Below are 21183 nucleotides of genomic sequence, written 5' to 3' on the forward strand. Positions count from 1 at the left end.
TGCCGTCTGGGCCTGCAGCCTTGCGAGGGTTAACACGTTTAAATGTCTTACTCACCTTGGCTGCAGTGAAGGAGAGACTGCATGTTTCCGTTGCAGGCCGTGTCAGTGGCACTGTATTGTCCTCAAAGCGGGCAAAAAGTTATTTAGTCTGCCTGGGAGCAAGACATCCTGGTCCGTGACTGGGCTGGATTTCATCTTGTAGTCCGTGATTGACTGTAGACCCTGCCACATGCCTCTTGTGTCTGAGCCATTGAATTGAGATTCCACTTTGTCTCTGTACTGACGCTTAGCTTGTTTGATAGCCTTACGGAGGGAATAGCTGTACTGTTTGTATTCAGTCATGTTGCCAGACACCTTGCCCTGATTAAAAGCAGTGGTTCGCGCTTTCAGTTTCACGTGAATGCTGCCATCAATCCACGGTTTCTGGTTAGGGAATGTTTTTATCGTTGCTATGGGAACGACATCTTCGACGCACGTTCTAATGAACTCGCACACCGAATCAGCGTATTCGTCAATATTCCCATCTGACGCAATACGAAACATGTCCCAGTCCACGTGATGGAAGCAGTCTTGGAGTGTGGAGTCAGCTTGGTCTGACCAGCGTTGGACAGACCTCAGCGTGGGAGCCTCTTGTTTTAATTTCTGTCTGTAGGCAGGGGTCAGCAAAATGGAGTCGTGGTCAGCTTTTCCGAAAGGGGGGCGGGGCAGGGCCTTATATGCGTCGCGGAAGTTAGAGTAACAATGATCCAAGGTTTTACCACCCCTGGTTGCGCAATCGATATGCTGATAAAATTTAGGGAGTCTTGTTTTCAGATTGGCTTTGTTAAAATCCCCAGCTACAATGAATGCAGCCTCCGGATAAATGTTTTCCAGTTTGCAAAGAGTTAAATAAAGTTCGTTCAGAGCCATCGATGTGTCTGCTTGGGGGGGATATATACGGCTGTGATTATAATCGAAGAGAATTCTCTTGGAAGATAATGCGGTCTACATTTGATTGTGAGGAATTCTAAATCAGGTGAACAGAAGGATTTGAGTTCCTGTATGTTTCCTTCATCACACCATGTCCCGTTAGTCATGAGGCATACGCCCCCTCCACTCTTCTTACCAGAGAGATGTTTGTTTCTGTCGGCGCGATGCGTGGAGAAACCCGTTGGCTGCACCGCCCTGGATAGCGTTTTCCCAGTAAGCCATGTCTCCGTAAAGCAGAGAACGTTGCAGTCTCTGATGTCCCTCTGGAATGCCACCCTTGCTCGGATTTCATCAACCTTGTTGTCGAGAGACTGGACATTGGCAAGAAGAATACTGGGAAGTGGTGCGCGATGTGCCCTTTTCTGGAGTCTGACCAGAACACCGCCGCGTTTCCCTCTTTTTCGGAGTCGTTTCCTTGGGTCGCTGCATGCGATCCATTCCGTTGTCCTGTTTGTAAGGCAGAACACAGGATCCGCGTCGCGGAAAACATATTCTTGGTCGTACTGATGGTGAGTTGACGCTGATCTTATATTCAGTAGTTCTTCTCGACTGTATGTAATGAAACCTAAGATGACCTGGGGTACTAATGTAAGAAATAACACGTAAAAAAACAAAAAACTGCATAGTTTCCTAGGAACGCGAAGCGAGGCGGCCATCTCAGTCGGCGTGCCTTTTGTACAGGTGGGAAAGGGCAGTGTGGAGTGCAATAGAGACTGCATCATCTGTGGATCTGTTAGGGCGGTATGCAAATTGGAGAGGGTCTAGGGTTTCTGGGATGATGGTGTTGATGTGAGCCATGTCCAGCCTTTCAAAGCACATCATGGCTACAGATGTGAGTGCTACGGGTCGGTAGTGATTTAGGCAGGTTACCTTAGTGTTCTGGGAACAGGCACTATGGTGGTCTGCTTAAAACATGTTGGTATTACGGACAGGGAGAGGTTGAGAATGTCAGTGAAGACACTTGTCAGTTGGTCAGCGCATGCTTGCAGTACACGTCCTGATAATCCATCTGGCCCCGTGGCCTTGTGAATGTTGACCTGTCTAAAGGTTTTACTCACATTGGCTGCGGAGAGCGTGATCACACAATCTTCCGGTATAGCTGGTGCTCTCATGCATGTTTCAGTGTTATTTGCCTCAAAGCGAGCGTAGAAGTAATTTAGCTTGTCTAGTAGGCTCGTGTCAATGGGCAGCTCTCGGCTCTGCTTCCATTTGTAGTCTATAATGATGTCGTGACGTTTTATTAGTTAATGTGACGAGTGTTGTTCATCGAATGATTGCGTGATTAACTGAATCAAGCAATTATTAACTCATTAATAATTAACAGCCGCTAATTAACCAGTTACCTCTACAATCTAGTTCTGAACATCGATTAGTCCGTGAATCTGCACGGACCCAGGTCTCACCAATGAGTTCGTAGCACACCAATCTTAGTTGAATATTTATTTACTAAAAAGCTAAAATGATGATAAAAGATTCACATAGACAAAACACATTATAGGCTATTGATTAGAACTTAGTATAACGGGCCAACACTATGGCGCGTGTTACCTAAAATGGGGATTTCAAAGAGAGAGAGAGAGAGAAAAATACACGAGAGAAATATACATTTGGGTGAATTTGTCAGCTATGCTATTCTGACCCTAGCCTTGCCCCAAACTGCCGCTCTTATGGGTCAGAATATAATGATGTAATTACGTGGGGAAGACCTCAGAGGATTCTCTGTGTGGACCGTTCAGGCTGCTCGATGACGCACTTCCACGGCGCACCTTTCTGGTCGTCCTCACGATGTCAGCGTCCTTTTGGCTTAGGAGTCTGTTCCCTCACCCTTACTCTGGAAGGGATCTTCTGAGGACAGACAGCTCTGTAGCTCAGAGCTCACATCATAGGGATGAAACCATTTAGATACCACGATTCGCTGGGATTGGATGCTCGGGGGTCCGGCATGAATTCACCCGCTTAGACACAGCTACTCATCCGTAGCTTGGGTAGAAAAATATTTCTTTGTCTTCAAACTTGTTGCGTTCTGTTTTTTAAAACGTTTTTAGACCTTAGCTCCAGCTTGGGTCACGTAATCTTCCTTTGTAAATTCTTTACTCACAGGTTTTATACCCTTGGGTAAGAAGTGGGCTTAACCGCCTTTAGGGCAATTCTCTGGGCGTACCAAGTTAATGAGGCAAGGTCTAGATTTTACTCAAATCCAATTTTAGATGACTAACTTCACATTTCACCTTTACCAAAACATTCCCTTTGATTTGGACATTTTCCACACAACATACAATGTATAAACATCAAACATATACTAGGAAAACTCTTCACGTTACAATGTTTTCGTAATAACATCATCTATTAACATTTAATAACAAAACAAAAATGACATACATTTTCATATTCCATCTATCGTCATGACCACCTTTGTGGCTGACGGAAACCATTGTTCCAAAGTCCCTTTATTTCATGTTTAATGTTCAGAGGCTGGTTCTCCATAGTAACATGACAAAGGAATTTGTCTGTGGCCTGAGATTTACCAGGGGCGTGAGGGGTCATAAAACCCCCACATCTTCAGACCCCTAGATCTCTCTTCCTCTGTTGGGGTTGAGAGATAATCTGTAGGGTTGTGGTCTCCTGTAACCTGACCTGATCAGGACATCATGACAATGGTGGGCAGGCCCTGCCACATTCGACGAGCGTCAGAGCTGGTGTAGTACAACTCAAGCTTAGTCCCGTATTGACGCTTTGCCTGTTTGATGGTTCTTCGGAGGGCATAGCGGGATTTGTTATTAACTTCCGGATTAGAGTCCCACTCCTTGAAAGCGGCAGCTCTAGTCTTTAGCTCAGTGCGAATGCTGCCTGTAATCCATGGCTTCTGGTTGGGGTATGTACGTACGGTCATTGTGGGCACAACGTCATCAATGCACTTATTGATGAAGCCATGACAGATGTGGTGTACTCCTCAACGGCTTTGGAGGAATCCTGGAACATATTCCAGTCTGTGCTAGTAAAACAGTCATGTAGCTTAGCATCTGCTTCATCTGACCACTTTTTTATTGATCTCGTCACTGGTGCCTCCTGCTTTAATTTTGGCTTGTAAGCAGGAATCAGGAAGATGGAATTATGGTCAGATTTGCCAAATGTAGGGAGAGTTTAATATTGGTCTCTGTGTGTGGAGGATAGGTGGTCCAGAGTTCTTTTCCCTCTGGTTGCACATTTAACACGCTGTTAGAAATTTGGTAAAACAGATTTGTTTCCCTGTGTTAAAGTCCCTGGCTATTATGAGCGTTATCTTGTGTGCTTGTGGCGGAATACAGCTATCTTAGTGCCAACCTCTGACTGAGGTGTTATGTAAACAGCTACGAAGAATACAGATGAGAATTCTCTCGGTAGGTAGGGGGGTCTACAGCTTTCATAATATACTCTACTTCAGGCGAGCAAAACCTTGAGACCTCCTTAGATATCGTGCACCAGCTGTTATTTACAAAAATACATAGTCCGCCGCCCCTTTTCTTACCAGACGCCACTGTTCTATCCTGCCGCTACATCGTATAACCAGCCGGCTTTATGTTGATATTGTCCTCGTTCAGCCATGACCCCCGGAAGCATAAGATGTTACAGTTTGGTAGTTTAATCTTCCACGTAATGCATAAATTTTATTGTCCAAAGATTGCATGTTTGCTAGTAGAATTGAGGGAAGTGGGGGTTAATTCGATCGCCTTCAAATTCTCAGAATGCTGCCCACTCTCCGGTCCGTCTTTCTCCAGCCCGTCTTTCTCCACCTCTTCACGCAGATCACTAGAGTTGGGGCCTGTTCCCGAGGGAGCCGTATTTCCTCCGCCTCGGGCTTGTCAGAGTCGTGGAAGAAGAAAAAGGATTCCGCTAGTCTGTGGTGAGTAATCGCAGTCCTGATGTCTAGAAGTTATTTTTGGTCATAAGAGATGTAGCAGCAACATTATGTACAAAATATTTAAAAATAAGTTACAAACAAAAAAACACAATTGGTTGGGGGCACTTAAAACGTCTGCCTTCTGCGCCATCTTAGTAAGTTGCACCCCTTTTGCCGTCAGAACAGCCTCAATTTGGGCATGGACTCTACAAGGTGTTGAAAGCATTCCACGGGGATGCTGGCCCATGTTGGCTCCAATGCTTCCCATAGTTGTGTCAAGTTGGCTGGATGTCCTTTGGCTGGTGGACCATTCTTGATACACATAGGAAAATGTTGAGCGTGACTCAGAAGCATTGCAGTTAGTGACACACTCAAAAAAGCCAGTTGTGCCTGGCTCCGACTACCATATCCCGTTCAAAGGCACTTAAATCTTTGTCTTGTTCATTCACCCTCTGAATGGCACACATACACAATCCATGTCTCAAGGCTTAAACAACATCTTTCTTTAACTTGTCTCCTCCCCTTCATCTACACTGATTGAAGTGGATTTAACACGTGACATCAATAAGGGATCATAACTTTCACCTGGATTCACCTGGTCTGTCTGTCATGGAAGTAGGTGTTCCTAATGTATTGTACATTCAGTGTATACATACATACTGTGTGTGTGTACATTATATGACATGTCTGTTTTCATCGTCAACATTGAGATAGTAGTCAGCTTATCAATAATACTTATTTTTCAGTATGTATATCCAGTAATATCTCCCTAACCCCCTTTTTCAAGCATTATGGTGTAATTTTGGTATTGGGCAAAAGAAGTAGGCCTATGCCACATCCTCTTCCTCACGACGTGTCATCATTCAATTCCAGAGCTCATTGATGTACATTTTAAACATTTTTTCTCCAGTGATGTTGTGAAGTGGTTTATTTGTTTTCTTGTATTGCAGAGCAGGATGTTATGGAACAGACTGTGTGGTATGTCCCGAGCAGCTGTGTGAATGTACACAGTGTGACACCGAAGGACTTAATCTCCCCTCTACACTTTCAGGTGAGTTCCTTATTGCTGACTGATGTAACAGCGCGTTGTCTAAAATGTGTGCTAGCAACCATTTGATGTGTTTATGGTGTGTTGAATTTTGTGATGTACTACCTTGTGATGACATCTTGAATTGTGATGTACTGTCAACATTGGTTAGAAAAATCATTTTTTGAACATTTTGTCATGTCTTCCAGTCCTGGCCATCTAATTTCCTCATTAGAATCCCTTAAGTAGAACCAGCAGATATGGACAGTAATTATGTTTGTTTTACACAGTTATTGATATTCCCCAGGACCAGTCCATTGTCTTCTTAACCAATGGTAATGAGTGATTTGGCTCACTCACAGCTGACGAGAGGCTTCAGATTACAATGAAAAACAGCATCATGCAATTAACGGCCTTGGCATGTATGTGTCATTATTTTTCACATCAAAATCCACTTGACATGATTGAGTTTTAGTATTATTTTCCTGGTGAGTTCCGGGAAACACTGAGTAAACCTCGGCCTACGTCGTGACGTACAGGGGAAATGACGGTGGTTTCTTGGGGGTGAATTTAGCTCATGTTGATTGGGTCCACATTTACAGACCGGAATTTTTTTAACCAGTTGTAGTTGATAAGACAAGACTGTGAGACTCCACCATTCTACAATCATGGTAAATAGGGACATGTCTTGATCCCCAACAAGAGATACTATGAGAATGCAGACTGTCTGTTTCTTTAGTGAGCCATTCAAATGTTGACTAGAGTCATGATTCACAAGATTATCAAACTTTTTTTCTCCAACATCACCTTGAATAGGATTTCATGAAATTACAGGTCTTCAATGTGTGGCCCACTAAATTTGGTCTGCTGTTGGACCGCAAAAAGCCCTGCACCCGAGGCTCCTCCAAGTCCTCCCGGGTACATACAGTACACAGCAAAACCCATAATACCCGCTCCCTGCTGTTTCTGATCCCTTTTGGTCGATGCTAGTGTGTCAGGAGTGTTTTGAACATGCCACTGTTTGTGTCTCTGTGTTCTCAGGGAACCTCTTCCCACTGTATTCAGTATGATGCACCCTCTGGATGAGAGTGGTGTGCATACCTACAGGTGAGACTCTCAATAGAAATATTCAACACAAATGTGAAACAAATTGTGGCAAAGAGAATGATGGAAAGCACCATATAAATAAACTATAATGGATGTTGAAACCTGAATGTTGGAGCCAGCATACTGTTGGACCTCTTGCGCTCTGTTAGCTGGCTGCCGGTACCTTAATTGCTAGCCCCATTATGGCTTGTTAATTGCTCATCTCCTGTGTCTCTGGCAGGTCTGTTCGAGGCTGCCTGTGTGCAATACGTCTCTGACAGCACCATGAAAATCATCTTCTTCAACTGCAAGCCCTCCATAGTTATATGACACTGTGCAGGGCATACACTCAGTCACTCCAGATGTAAGATAACATGCAAGAACAACCCCTTGTGTTAGAAATGTTTAATGTTTCCTTCATGATTTTTCAGTGGTAAAAAAATTGATTATTCATGGCATAAATGGAATTTAAGAATATAATTCTCATGGCATTAGTGATGACTCAAAGCAGAGCTACAATCCCTTAGATTGGACTTAAATTGGTCTGGCCAGGGATAGTTCACCCAAATTACTAAATGAAACAGGTTTTCTTACCCTGTAAGCAGTCTATGGACAAGGTATCACAGCAATCTATGCTTTGGTTTTATTTCCCTGGCACTGTTTTCAAATGCTAACGTTTTAGAATTTGTGGAACAAATCCCATTCAGGTCATGGTACTGATCTTAGCATTATTCATTCATCATGTCCAAATAATCCAAAACTATGTCAAATTGATTGTGATGCCCAACAAAGGCCCTTAAAAATGATTTGAATATCATGTGCAATAATGATTAATATTGGTACCATGATTTGAATGGGATTCCATGGGATGACGCATTCTCAGGATGGGTGAGCCTAGTATGTTGATATTTGTTGCATACTGCATTCGTTCTTAATAAACAGTATGTCTAAGTATTATGTAGTACGATTAGTATGTCGTTTTAGTAAGTAGTAGGCAAGACAGACATGGACACTGCCCATGTAACAAATAATCAAACCCTGATCTGAACTATAGCAAACGGACGTTGCCCCTTTTTGTTTGAGTGCCATCGTTCCACATTGGACTGATATAAATTGCTAGTTTGTTCTTGGGTTCGGGCTTTCCGAGTTGCGACCTATATTTCTAGAATGTCACCTGAAAACGATACAGAGAACATCCTACAGGTATGGAACGGTAATGACGCTCTTCTCAGAGTTCATTTCTTATCTGACCCCTATCTAAGATTCACAGCAGAGAGAAGTTGAGAAAAAAATAGACTTCTTGGATCTTAAAGTCAACAAAAATAAAGAAAACAAGTTGGGAGTCTACTATCTTCTGCAAGCCGCAGAGTAGGAGTACACTTTTACGTGCAGACCGTAACCACACAGGACACCTTAAGCGGAACATATCGGTGGGTCAATTCCTAAGACTTCGATGTAACTGAGCACAAAGCCATTGATATGCACCAGGCTCCTGCAATGTGATTATAGTGCCATTGAACAGGGCTATACCTGTGCTGGAGACTGAATGTGGAAGCCTACTCAATGGCACTAATAGAAACCAGGACAAAATGCCCCCATGTCAGTGTTTTTCCACAGAGTGTGGTCTCGTCAAATCCATTGTATTGAAACAAAAGTGATCCAAGTCTACCAGTGTTCACAACATTGCCCCCTCTCATTGGTTTTAGCAGATTGTTATGCAAAGCATGCAGCTGCCCAAGAAGCATGACACTTGGCCCCAGGCCCGTGTGGCCACTGTGTACATTGTGACAATATGACCAATACTACAGTACTTTTCCACCCGAGAACAGGTAAATTATACAAAATCCAAAGCTTCATTAATTGTAGCACCACAAATATCATATACGTACATGCTCACGCTTCTGTGGGCTGCTTCTATTGGTCAAACTAAATGAGCATTGAAACTCCGCGTCACCGAACATAAGGCTGCTATTCGTAATATAAACACGGACTATGCTATTGCACGCCACTGTATAGAAGCCAACCATGGCTCACCTGCCTCCCTGCGCTTTGTAGCCATAGAACGCGTCCAAATTTCACCAAGAGGACGTGAACTTAAACAGGCTAAACAATGATTTTTCAATGTCTTTGTTTATATAATGTTGCCTTGATTTTTTGGGGGAGTGTCTCTGGATTCACAGACACCCAAATATCACTTGTGCTTATTTTGACACCCAGCTTTCTGATGACCTCATCACCAGGCCTCCACTCATGGACTTACTCACCCAGCATCTTCAGCATGGCTGCACTCAGGTGATTTTATACCAGGCGTCTTCAGTTCTGTCCCTGGAGTGCCACAGAGTGCAGGCTTTCAGTCAGATACCCAAATAGGATATTAATATGATATAAATGGGGTTCCTGCTGTCCCACAGGATCTTACAGTTGTAGTCAAACATTCATGCTCAAAAGCTTGTCTCATTTACAACAACCACACCATTGACCATAATTAGCCACCCCTCTGCTGTCTTCTGACCCATGTCTGTAGCCGGTTACAGTCCCCTGGCATGGCGGCACCCTCCTTGGCAACGGCGCAGTTTAACGTGATACCACTCATGTCCCCCAGAGGGCACAGCTTCCTGCCCTCGCCCAACAGCACTGCCAACGAGTCTGTGCTTGTTCCAGAGATGAAGCCCATGTTGCCTGATCTATGCACTGAGCAGCTGTGGAGTGAGATGGCCTCCTCCCACAGGCCAGTGTCTGATATTCACCTCTGCACCGCTGGCTACAGTGGTGTCATGGATCCTGCTCTGTGGCCTAGTTGGCTGACCCACTCTGTTAGATGTTACTCTAGACATGTTTACATTGCTTTTGTCTAATAAACCTGGGTTTAATGGTAACTGCAGATTTATAAGCAATATTTTCAAAAGATCTACAATTTTTATCCATTCAATGGTGGATTTTTGTTTTGTAAAACTTTCCATGTTGTGACAAATGATGGAAACTGTGTTTTGATCATTTGACAAATCATTTTGAAGTTATGCACGGTAAAAAAATGTTTTTTTAAATCTGTAAATATTCTATATATATATTTTAGGGTTGTGTCACAATGTTCAGCTGTTTTTATCGACACAAGATGGTTCAAATGGAAATCAAATCAAATTTATTTATATAGCCCTTCGTACATCAGCTGATATCTCAAAGTGCTGTACAGAAACCCAGCCTAAAACCCCAAACAGCAAACAATGCAGGTGTAAAAGCACGGTGGCTAGGAAAAACTCCCTAGAAAGGCCAAAACCTAGGAAGAAACCTAGAGAGGAACCGGGCTATGTGGGGTGGCCAGTCCTCTTCTGGCTGTGCCGGGTAGAGATTATAACAGAACATGACCAAGATGTTCAAATGTTCATAAATGACCAGCATGGTCAAATAATAATAAGGCAGAACAGTTGAAACTGGAGCAGCAGCACAGTCAGGTGGACTGGGGACAGCAAGGAGCCATCATGTCAGGTAGTCCTGGGGCACGGTCCTAGGGCTCAGGTCCTCCGAGAGAGAGAAAGAAAGAGAGAATTAGAGAGAGCATATGTGGAAACACCACAGTATGCAATTTTCCCATTTATTTTCTGTGCAAACTTTCTAAATGTCAACAAACAATCTCTGGACAAGTTAATGGAAATATAGCTTGTGTTTACAATATGTTTTTAAATGCAGAAAATATTTGTATTAGGTGTGATAAATAATTAGAATGTCCTGAACATATTGTAATATCATTTCCATGGAAACCATTGTAGGGCATACTGTGAAATCTGTAGGAGAATTCAATGAAATAGATCTTTATTGTCCCTGTAGGGCACTTCTTGTGCTGCATAAAAAGACATGTATATACACACAGTAAATACCCATTGACATCGGGAAGATTTAAAAGCATTGAAAAAGAGCCATAGATGTGTAAAATATACAGTAAATATCTGGCTTGTACAGTAAATACAGTGCCTTGCGAAAGTATTTGGCCCCCTTGAACTTTGCGACCTTTTGCCACATTTCAGGCTTCAAACATAAAGATATAAAACTGTATTTTTTTGTGAAGAATCAACAAGTGGGACACAATCATGAAGTGGAACGACATTTATTGGATATTTCAAACTTTTTTAACAAATCAAAAACAGAAAAATTGGGCGTGCAAAATTATTCAGCCCCTTTACTTTCAGTGCAGCAAACTCTCCAGAAGTTCAGTGAGGATCTCTGAATGATCCAATGTTGACCTAAATGACTAATGATGATAAATACAATCCACCTGTGTGTAATCAAGTCTCCGTATAAATGCACCTGCACTGTGATAGTCTCAGAGGTCCGTTAAAAGCGCAGAGAGCATCATGAAGAACAAGGAACACACCAGGCAGGTCCGAGATACTGTTGTGAAGAAGTTTAAAGCCGGATTTGGATACAAAAAGATTTCTCAAGCTTTAAACATCCCAAGGAGCACTGTGCCAGCGATAATATTGAAATGGAAGGAGTATCAGACCACTGCAAATCTACCAAGACCTGGCTGTCCCTCTAAACTTTCAGCTCATACAAGGAGAAGACTGATCAGAGATGCAGCCAAGAGGCCCATGATCACTGGATGAACTGCAGAGATCTACAGCTGAGGTGGGTGACTCTGTCCATAGGACAACAATCAGTCGTATATTGCACAAATCTGGCCTTTATGGAAGAGTGGCAAGACGAAAGCCATTTCTTAAAGATATCCATAAAAAGTGTTGTTTAAAGTTTGCCACAAGCCACCAGGGAGACACACCAAACATGTGGAAGAAGGTGCTCTGGTCAGATGAAACCAAAATTGAACTTTTTGGCAACAATGCAAAACGTTATGTTTGGTGTAAAAGCAACACAGCTCATCACCCTGAACACACCATCCCCACTGTCAAACTTGGTGGTGGCAGCATCATGGTTTGGGCCTGCTTTTCTTCAGCAGGGACAGGGAAGATGGGAAGATGGATGGAGCCAAATACAGGACCATTCTGGAAGATAACCTAATGGAGTCTGCAAAAGACCTGAGACTGGGACGGAGATTTGTCTTCCAACAAGACAATGATCCAAAACATAAAGCAAAATCTACAATGGAATGGTTCAAAAATAAACATATCAAGGTGTTAAAATGGCCAAGTCAAAGTCCAGACCTGAATCCAATCGAGAATCTGTGGAAAGAACTGAAAACTGCTGTTCACAAATGCTCTCCATCCAACCTCACTGAGCTCGAGCTGTTTTGCAAGGAGGAATGGGGAAAAAAATCAGTCTCCCGATGTGCAAAACTGATAGAGACATACCCCAAGCGACTTACAGCTGTAATAACAGCAAAAGGTGGCGCTACAAAGTATTAACTTAAGGGGGCTGAATAATTTTGCACGCCCAATTTTTCAGTTTTTGATTTGTTAAAAAAGTTTGAAATATCCAATAAATGTCGTTCCACTTCATGATTGTGTCCCACTTGTTGTTGATTCTTCACAAAAAATACAGTTTTATATCTTTATGTTTGAAGCCTGAAATGTGGCAAAAGGTCGCAAAGTTCAAGGGGCCGAATACTTTCGCAAGGCACTGTATCTCACTCTACAGTAAATATCTGGCTGCTGTAGTTATGGTCTCCATCTGTGAGATGGGTTAACAACACTCTGCTTCTGCAGGGAGCTGAGCTTCCAGGCCTCCAAGGTGTTCAGCTTTCTGTGTCCTGTAGCTTTCTGTGTCCTGAATTGCTCTAGAAAGAAGAGCTGAAATTGTTGTGTTCCTCCAACTTGGCACTTATCATCTTGATTGTGTCTACATCCTGGGTAGCTGATTTAAATGTTCTTTGTCCCTCCCTTTCTGTTGGCCAGGTGGCAGTGCTCTCCCCTGTATCAGAGCTGAGGGACTCCACCAAGCACCACGAGCCCTCCTGTCTGGGTGACTACATCTTCCAAGTCTGTTCCCTACATGCATGCCCTCGGAGACCCCTTCAGCAGCAGTGTCACCCTGGTGTGTGCGTGTATTGATATGTGTGAAAGGGGGAGGGTATAGTGAGTGTGGACCTCAAGGGGTAAATGTTTCTTGAATGGACGCTAATTAATAAATGTTTATGTATTGTAACATAGAAATCTCTGCTTGTGTATAGAACAGAACTGAGCACCAGAGGCATGTTGGTATGTTTACTGGGTCCAATAAGGTCACAGCTCTCTAGGTCGACATTGTTACCTGCAAGGGGTAGTTTTGTCAAGACCGGTGAAGACATGCCATTCAGCCAAGGGAACTTCTCTCCCAGACCTGTCAGTCATTTCCATGCCCTTCTGAGCAAACCACTTTTAACAGATGTTTTTGAAAAGATTTGTAAATGTCAAAGTCCAATTGAGAAGGTTCTAAAAAATGTCATATTGATTAGATATTTATCCCCTGATATCTTAATGTATGTACAATTATTCAGCAATATGTAACATTCAATATTGTTGAATGACATGTAGATCTCAAATGATCCATATCTCTGTCTGTTTAGTTTTTTTGTAGGAGCTAAGCAATGGCACAATGTTGAGGAGAACTAGCCCTGAAATTGCTACCTCGGGGCTGGGTAAGGTTAACATGACAATGTGCAAAACCAATGTGTGTGGTGAGATTGGGCATTGGATTCGATGTCACACATGAGTCATCCAGCGTTAATGGCCTGAAAATTGGGTTTAAGTGCTGCCAACCTCCTGCTGTCACATTGACGTAAACCTAAGGGGATCCCACCATTCCTCGCTCGTACCTACACACTCACTTTCCCCGACACTCAGAACCCCTCATTTTTGTATTCTAATTTGTTATTTAGCCCCCTCTCCCCAAATGTCTATTGGCATCCCTACCCCACACAGTGTCATCTCTCCTGGCTCGCCACAAGACACACACATGCATACACACACATACAAACACACACACACACAAGCACACACACACAACAAGCATACTCTCACACCAAGCACGCGCACGCACACACACAAAGCATACACACACACACACACACACACAAAACAAAACAAAGCATATACACACACCAAGCATACACACACACCAAGCATACACACACACACAAAAACAAAGCATACACACACACACACAAAAACAAAGCATACACACACACACAAAAACAAAGCATACACACACACACAAAAACAAAGCATACACACACACACACACAAAGGATACACACACACACAAAAACAAAGCATACACACACACAAAAACAAAGCATACACACACACACACACACAAAAACAAAGCATACACACACACACACAAAAACAAAGCATACACACACACACACACAAAAACAAAGCATACACACACACACGCACAAAAACAAAGCATACACACACACACACAAAAACAAAGCATACACACACACACAAAAACAAAGCATACACACACACACACAAAAACAAAGCATACAAAACAACAAAGCATACACACACACAAAGCATACACACACACAAAGCATACACACACACACACAAAAAACAAAGCATACACACACACACACAAAAACAAAGCATACACACACACACACACAAAGCATACACACAACAAAAAAGCATACACACACACACAAAAAAAAAAACACACACACACACAAAACAAAGCATACACACACACACAAAAACAAAGCATACACACACACACAAAAACAAAGCATACACACACACACACAAACGATACACACACACACAAAAACAAAGCATACACACACACAAAAACAAAGCATATACACACACACACACACAAAAACAAAGCATACACACACACACACAAAAACAAAGCATACACACACACACGCACAAAAAAAAGCATACACACACACACACAAAAACAAAGCATACACACACACATACAAAAACAAAGCATACACACACACACACAAAAACAAAGCATACACACACACACACAAAGGATACACACACATACAAAGCATACACACACACACAAAGCATATACACACACACACAAAAACAAAGCATACACACACACACAAAAACAAAGCATACACACACACACGCACAAAAACAAAGCATACACACACACAAAGCATACACACACACAAAGCATACACACACACACGCACAAAAACAAAGCATACACACACACACACACAAAAACAAAGCATACACACACACACACACACACACACACAAAAACAAAGCATACACACACACACAAAAAAAAGCAAAGCACACACACACACACACAAAGCATACACACACATACAAAGCATACACACACACACAAAGCATACTACACACACACACCAACAGATCATACACACACACACAAACAAGCACACACACACACAAAAGCACACACACACAAAATACACATACACACGCACCAAGCATACACACACATACACAAACAACACACACACACACACATACACAAGCACACAGCATACACACACACCTAGCATACAAACACAAACACACCAAGCAAACGCACACACACACACATGCAAAGCATACACACACAAAAAAGAATACAACTACATACACCAAGCATACACACACACACAAACACACACACACACACACACACACACACACACACACACACACACACACACACACACACACACACACACACACACACACACACACACACACACACACACACACACACACACACACACACACACACACACACACCAAGCAAACAAACACAAACACACCAAGCAAACAAACGCAAACACACAAACAAACAAGCACACACACAAACACACCAAGCATACTCACACACACGCACCAAGCACACACACACACACACACACACACACACACACACACACACACACACACACACACACACACACACACACACACACACACACACACACACACACCAAGCAAACAAACACAAACACACAAAACAAACGCAAACACACAAACAAACAAGCACACACACAAACACACCAAGCAAACAAACACAAACACACCAAGCAAACAAACGCAAACACACAAAGCACACACGCGCAAAGCATGCACACACACAAAAATAAAGCATACACACAAAGCATACACACACGCACACACACACAAGCATACACACACACACACAAGCACGCACACCCATACACACGCATACACGCACATACAAGCATGCACACAAGCATACACACACACAAAGCATGCACACACACACACACACCAAGCATACACACACCAAGCACACATGCACACACACACACACAGCATACACACACAAACACACCAAGCATACATACACAGCATACACACACACACACACAAAGCACACGCAAAGCATGCACACACACAAATAAAGCATACACACACACACACAAGCATGCACACACACACACACACACAAAAGCATGCACACCCACACACACGCATACACAAGCATACATACGCATATACACACAAGCATACAGAAGCATACATACGCATACACACACATACAAGCATGCACACAAGCATACACACACATACACAAAGCATACACACACACGTACACACACAAAGCATGCGCGCGCGCTCACACAATGCATACACACACACCCGCACACACACACAAGCATACACACACACGCATGCATGCACAGCCATACACACGCATACACAAGCATACATACGCATACACACACAAGCATACACACGCATACACACACATGCATACACGCACGCATACATGCACACACACAAAGCATGCGCGCGCGCTCACACAATGCATACACACACACCCGCACGCATACACTCATGCGCACGCACACACAAAGCACACACACACAAAGTATACACACAGTCACGCACACACAAAGCATACACACACACACACACACACACACAAGCATACACACACACACACACACAAGCACGCACACCCATACACACGCATACACGCACATACAAGCATGCACACAAGCATACACACACACAAAGCATGCACACACACACACACACCAAGCATACACACACCAAGCACACATGCACACACACACACACAGCATACACACACAAACACACCAAGCATACATACACAGCATACACACACACACACACAAAGCACACGCAAAGCATGCACACACACAAATAAAGCATACACACACACACACAAGCATGCACACACACACACACACACACACAAAAGCATGCACACCCACACACACGCATACACAAGCATACATACGCATATACACACAAGCATACAGAAGCATACATACGCATACACACACATACAAGCATGCACACAAGCATACACACACATACACAAAGCATACACACACACAAAGCATACACACACACGTACACACACAAAGCATGCGCGCGCGCTCACACAATGCATACACACACACCCGCACACACACACAAGCATACACACACACGCATGCACACACACAAAAGCATGCACAGCCATACACACGCATACACAAGCATACATACGCATACACACACAAGCATACACACGCATACACACACATGCATACACGCACGCATACATGCACACACACAAAGCATCATGCGCGCTCGCTCACACAATGCATACACACACACCCGCACGCATACACTCATGCGCACGCACACACAAAGCACACACACACAAAGTATACACACAGTCACGCACACACAAAGCATACACACACACACACACACACACACACACACACACACACACACACACACACACACACACACACACACACACACACACACACACACACACACACACACACACACACACACACACACACGCATGCACAAAGCACATGCATAAACACAAAACATGCGCGCACACAAATTATACATGCACACACGCACATGCACACACACACACACACAAAGCATACATGCACACACGCACGAACACACACAAAGCATACATGCACACACGCACGAACACACACAAAGCATACACACACACACGCACAAAAACAAAGCATACACACACACACACAAACAAAGCATACACACACACACACACACACAAAACAAAGCATACACACACACAAAAACAAAGCATACACACACACACACAAAGGATACACACACATACAAAGCATACACACACACACAAAAGCATATACACACACACACAGATCATACTCACACACACACACCAACCATACACACACATACACAAACAAGCACACACACACAAATACACCAAGCACAACACACACGCACCATGCATACTCACACATACACAAACAAGCACACACACACGCATACACCAAGCACACAGCATACACACACAAACACACCAAGCATACAAACACAAACACACCAAGCAAACGCACACACACACACATGTGCAAAGCATACACACACAAAAACAAAGAATACATACTCACATACACACCAAGCATACTCACACACACGCACCAAGCACACACACACACACACACACACACACACACACACACACACACACACACACACACACACACACACACACACACACACACACACACACACACACACACACACACACACACACACACACACACACACACACACAACACAAACACAAACACCAAGCAAACAAACACAAACACACCAAGCAAACAAACGCAAACACACAAACAAACAAGCACAACACAAACACACAAGCATACTCACACACACACACACACACCACACACACACACACACGCACGCACGCACACACACACACACACACACACACACACACACACACACACACACACACACACACACACACACACACACACACACACACACACACACACACACACACACACACACACACACACACACACACACACACACCAAGCAAACAAACACAAACACACCAAGCAAACAAACGCAAACACACAAACAAACAAGCACACACACAAACACACCAAGCAAACAAACACAAACACACCAAGCAAACAAACGCAAACACACAAAGCACACACGCGCAAAGCATGCACACACACAAAAATAAAGCATACACACAAAGCATACACACACGCACACACACACAAGCATACACACACACACACAAGCACGCACACCCATACACACGCATACACGCACATACAAGCATGCACACAAGCATACACACACACAAAGCATGCACACACACACACACACCAAGCATACACACACTAAGCACACATGCACACACACACACACAGCATACACACAAAACACACCAAGCATACATACACAGCATACACACACACACACACAAAGCACACGCAAAGCATGCACACACACAAATAAAGCATACACACACACACACAAGCATGCACACACACACACACACAAAAGCATGCACACCCACACACACGCATACACAAGCATACATACGCATATACACACAAGCATACAGAAGCATACATACGCATACACACACATACAAGCATGCACACAAGCATACACACACATACACAAAGCATACACACACACGTACACACACAAAGCATGCGCGCGCGCTCACACAATGCATACACACACACCCGCACACACACACAAGCATACACACACACGCATGCACACACACAAAAGCATGCACAGCCATACACACGCATACACAAGCATACATACGCATACACACACAAGCATACACACGCATACACACACATGCATACACGCACGCATACATGCACACACACAAAGCATGCGCGCGCGCTCACACAATGCATACACACACACCCGCACGCATACACTCATGCGCACGCACACACAAAGCACACACACACAAAGTATACACACAGTCACGCACACACAAAGCATACACACACACACACACACAAGCATACACACACACACACAAGCACGCACACCCATACACACGCATACACGCACATACAAGCATGCACACAAGCATACACACACACAAAGCATGCACACACACACACCAAGCATACACACACAAGCACACATGCACACACACACACACAGCATACACACACAAACACACCAAGCATACATACACAGCATACACACACACACACACAAAAGCACACGCAAAGCATGCACACACACAAATAAAGCATACACACACACACACAAGCATGCACACACACACACACACACACAAAAGCATGCACACCCACACACACGCATACACAAGCATACATACGCATATACACACAAGCATACAGAAGCATACATACGCATACACACACATACAAGCATGCACACAAGCATACACACACATACACAAAGCATACACACACACAAAGCATACACACACACGTACACACACAAAGCATGCGCGCGCGCTCACACAATGCATACACACACACCCGCACACACACACAAGCATACACACACACGCATGCACACACACAAAAGCATGCACAGCCATACACACGCATACACAAGCATACATACGCATACACACACAAGCATACACACGCATACACACACATGCATACACGCACGCATACATGCACACACACAAAGCATGCGCGCGCTCGCTCACACAATGCATACACACACACCGCACGCATACACTCATGCGCACGCACACACAAAGCACACACACACAAAGTATACACACAGTCACGCACACACAAAGCATACACACACACACACACACACACACACACACACACACACACACACACACACACACACACACACACACACACACACACACACACACACACACACACACACACACACACACACACACGCATGCACAAAGCACATGCATAAACACAAAACATGCGCGCACACAAATTATACATGCACACACGCACGAACACACACAAATTATACATGCACACACGCACGAACACACACAAAGCATACATGCACACACGCACGAACACACACAAAGCATACATGCACACACGCACGAACACACACAAAGCATACACACACACACGCACAAAAACAAAGCATACACACACACACACACACAAACAAAGCATACACACACACACACACACACAAAAACAAAGCATACACACACACACAAAAACAAAGCATACACACACACACACAAAGGATACACACACATACAAAGCATACACACACACACAAAGCATATACACACACACAGATCATACTCACACACACACACCAACCATACACACACATACACAAACAAGCACACACACACACAAATACACCAAGCACACACACACACGCACCATGCATACTCACACATACACAAACAAGCACACACACACGCATACACCAAGCACACAGCATACACACACAAACACACCAAGCATACAAACACAAAGAATACATACTCACATACACACCAAGCATACTCACACACA

At 43.7% G+C, this 21183-nt stretch overlaps 1 protein-coding gene across 31 annotated transcripts in view; it reads left to right on the plus strand.

The window, feature by feature from the left end:
• Positions 1–21183, plus strand: part of anapc1 (anaphase promoting complex subunit 1) — a 74705-nt gene that overhangs the window by 4273 nt on the left and 49249 nt on the right. For 23 of the 31 annotated variants that reach the window (XR_006839868.1, XR_006839879.1, XR_006839856.1 and 20 more), the window contains 5 exons: positions 4752–4849; positions 5797–5897; positions 6915–6980; positions 7201–7323; positions 12800–12938. The gene's annotated coding sequence lies outside the window, so the exon portion shown is untranslated. Of the gene's footprint in view, positions 1–4690; positions 4850–5796; positions 5898–6707; positions 6792–6914; positions 6981–7200; positions 7324–12799; positions 13522–21183 lie in introns of all 31 variants that reach the window. The other 8 variants (XR_006839884.1, XR_006839877.1, XR_006839880.1 and 5 more) reach the window with 6 other exon arrangements.

The sequence above is a fragment of the Oncorhynchus gorbuscha genome, linkage group LG08 (genome assembly GCF_021184085.1).
Source record: "Oncorhynchus gorbuscha isolate QuinsamMale2020 ecotype Even-year linkage group LG08, OgorEven_v1.0, whole genome shotgun sequence".
Lineage (NCBI taxonomy): Eukaryota > Metazoa > Chordata > Actinopteri > Salmoniformes > Salmonidae > Oncorhynchus > Oncorhynchus gorbuscha.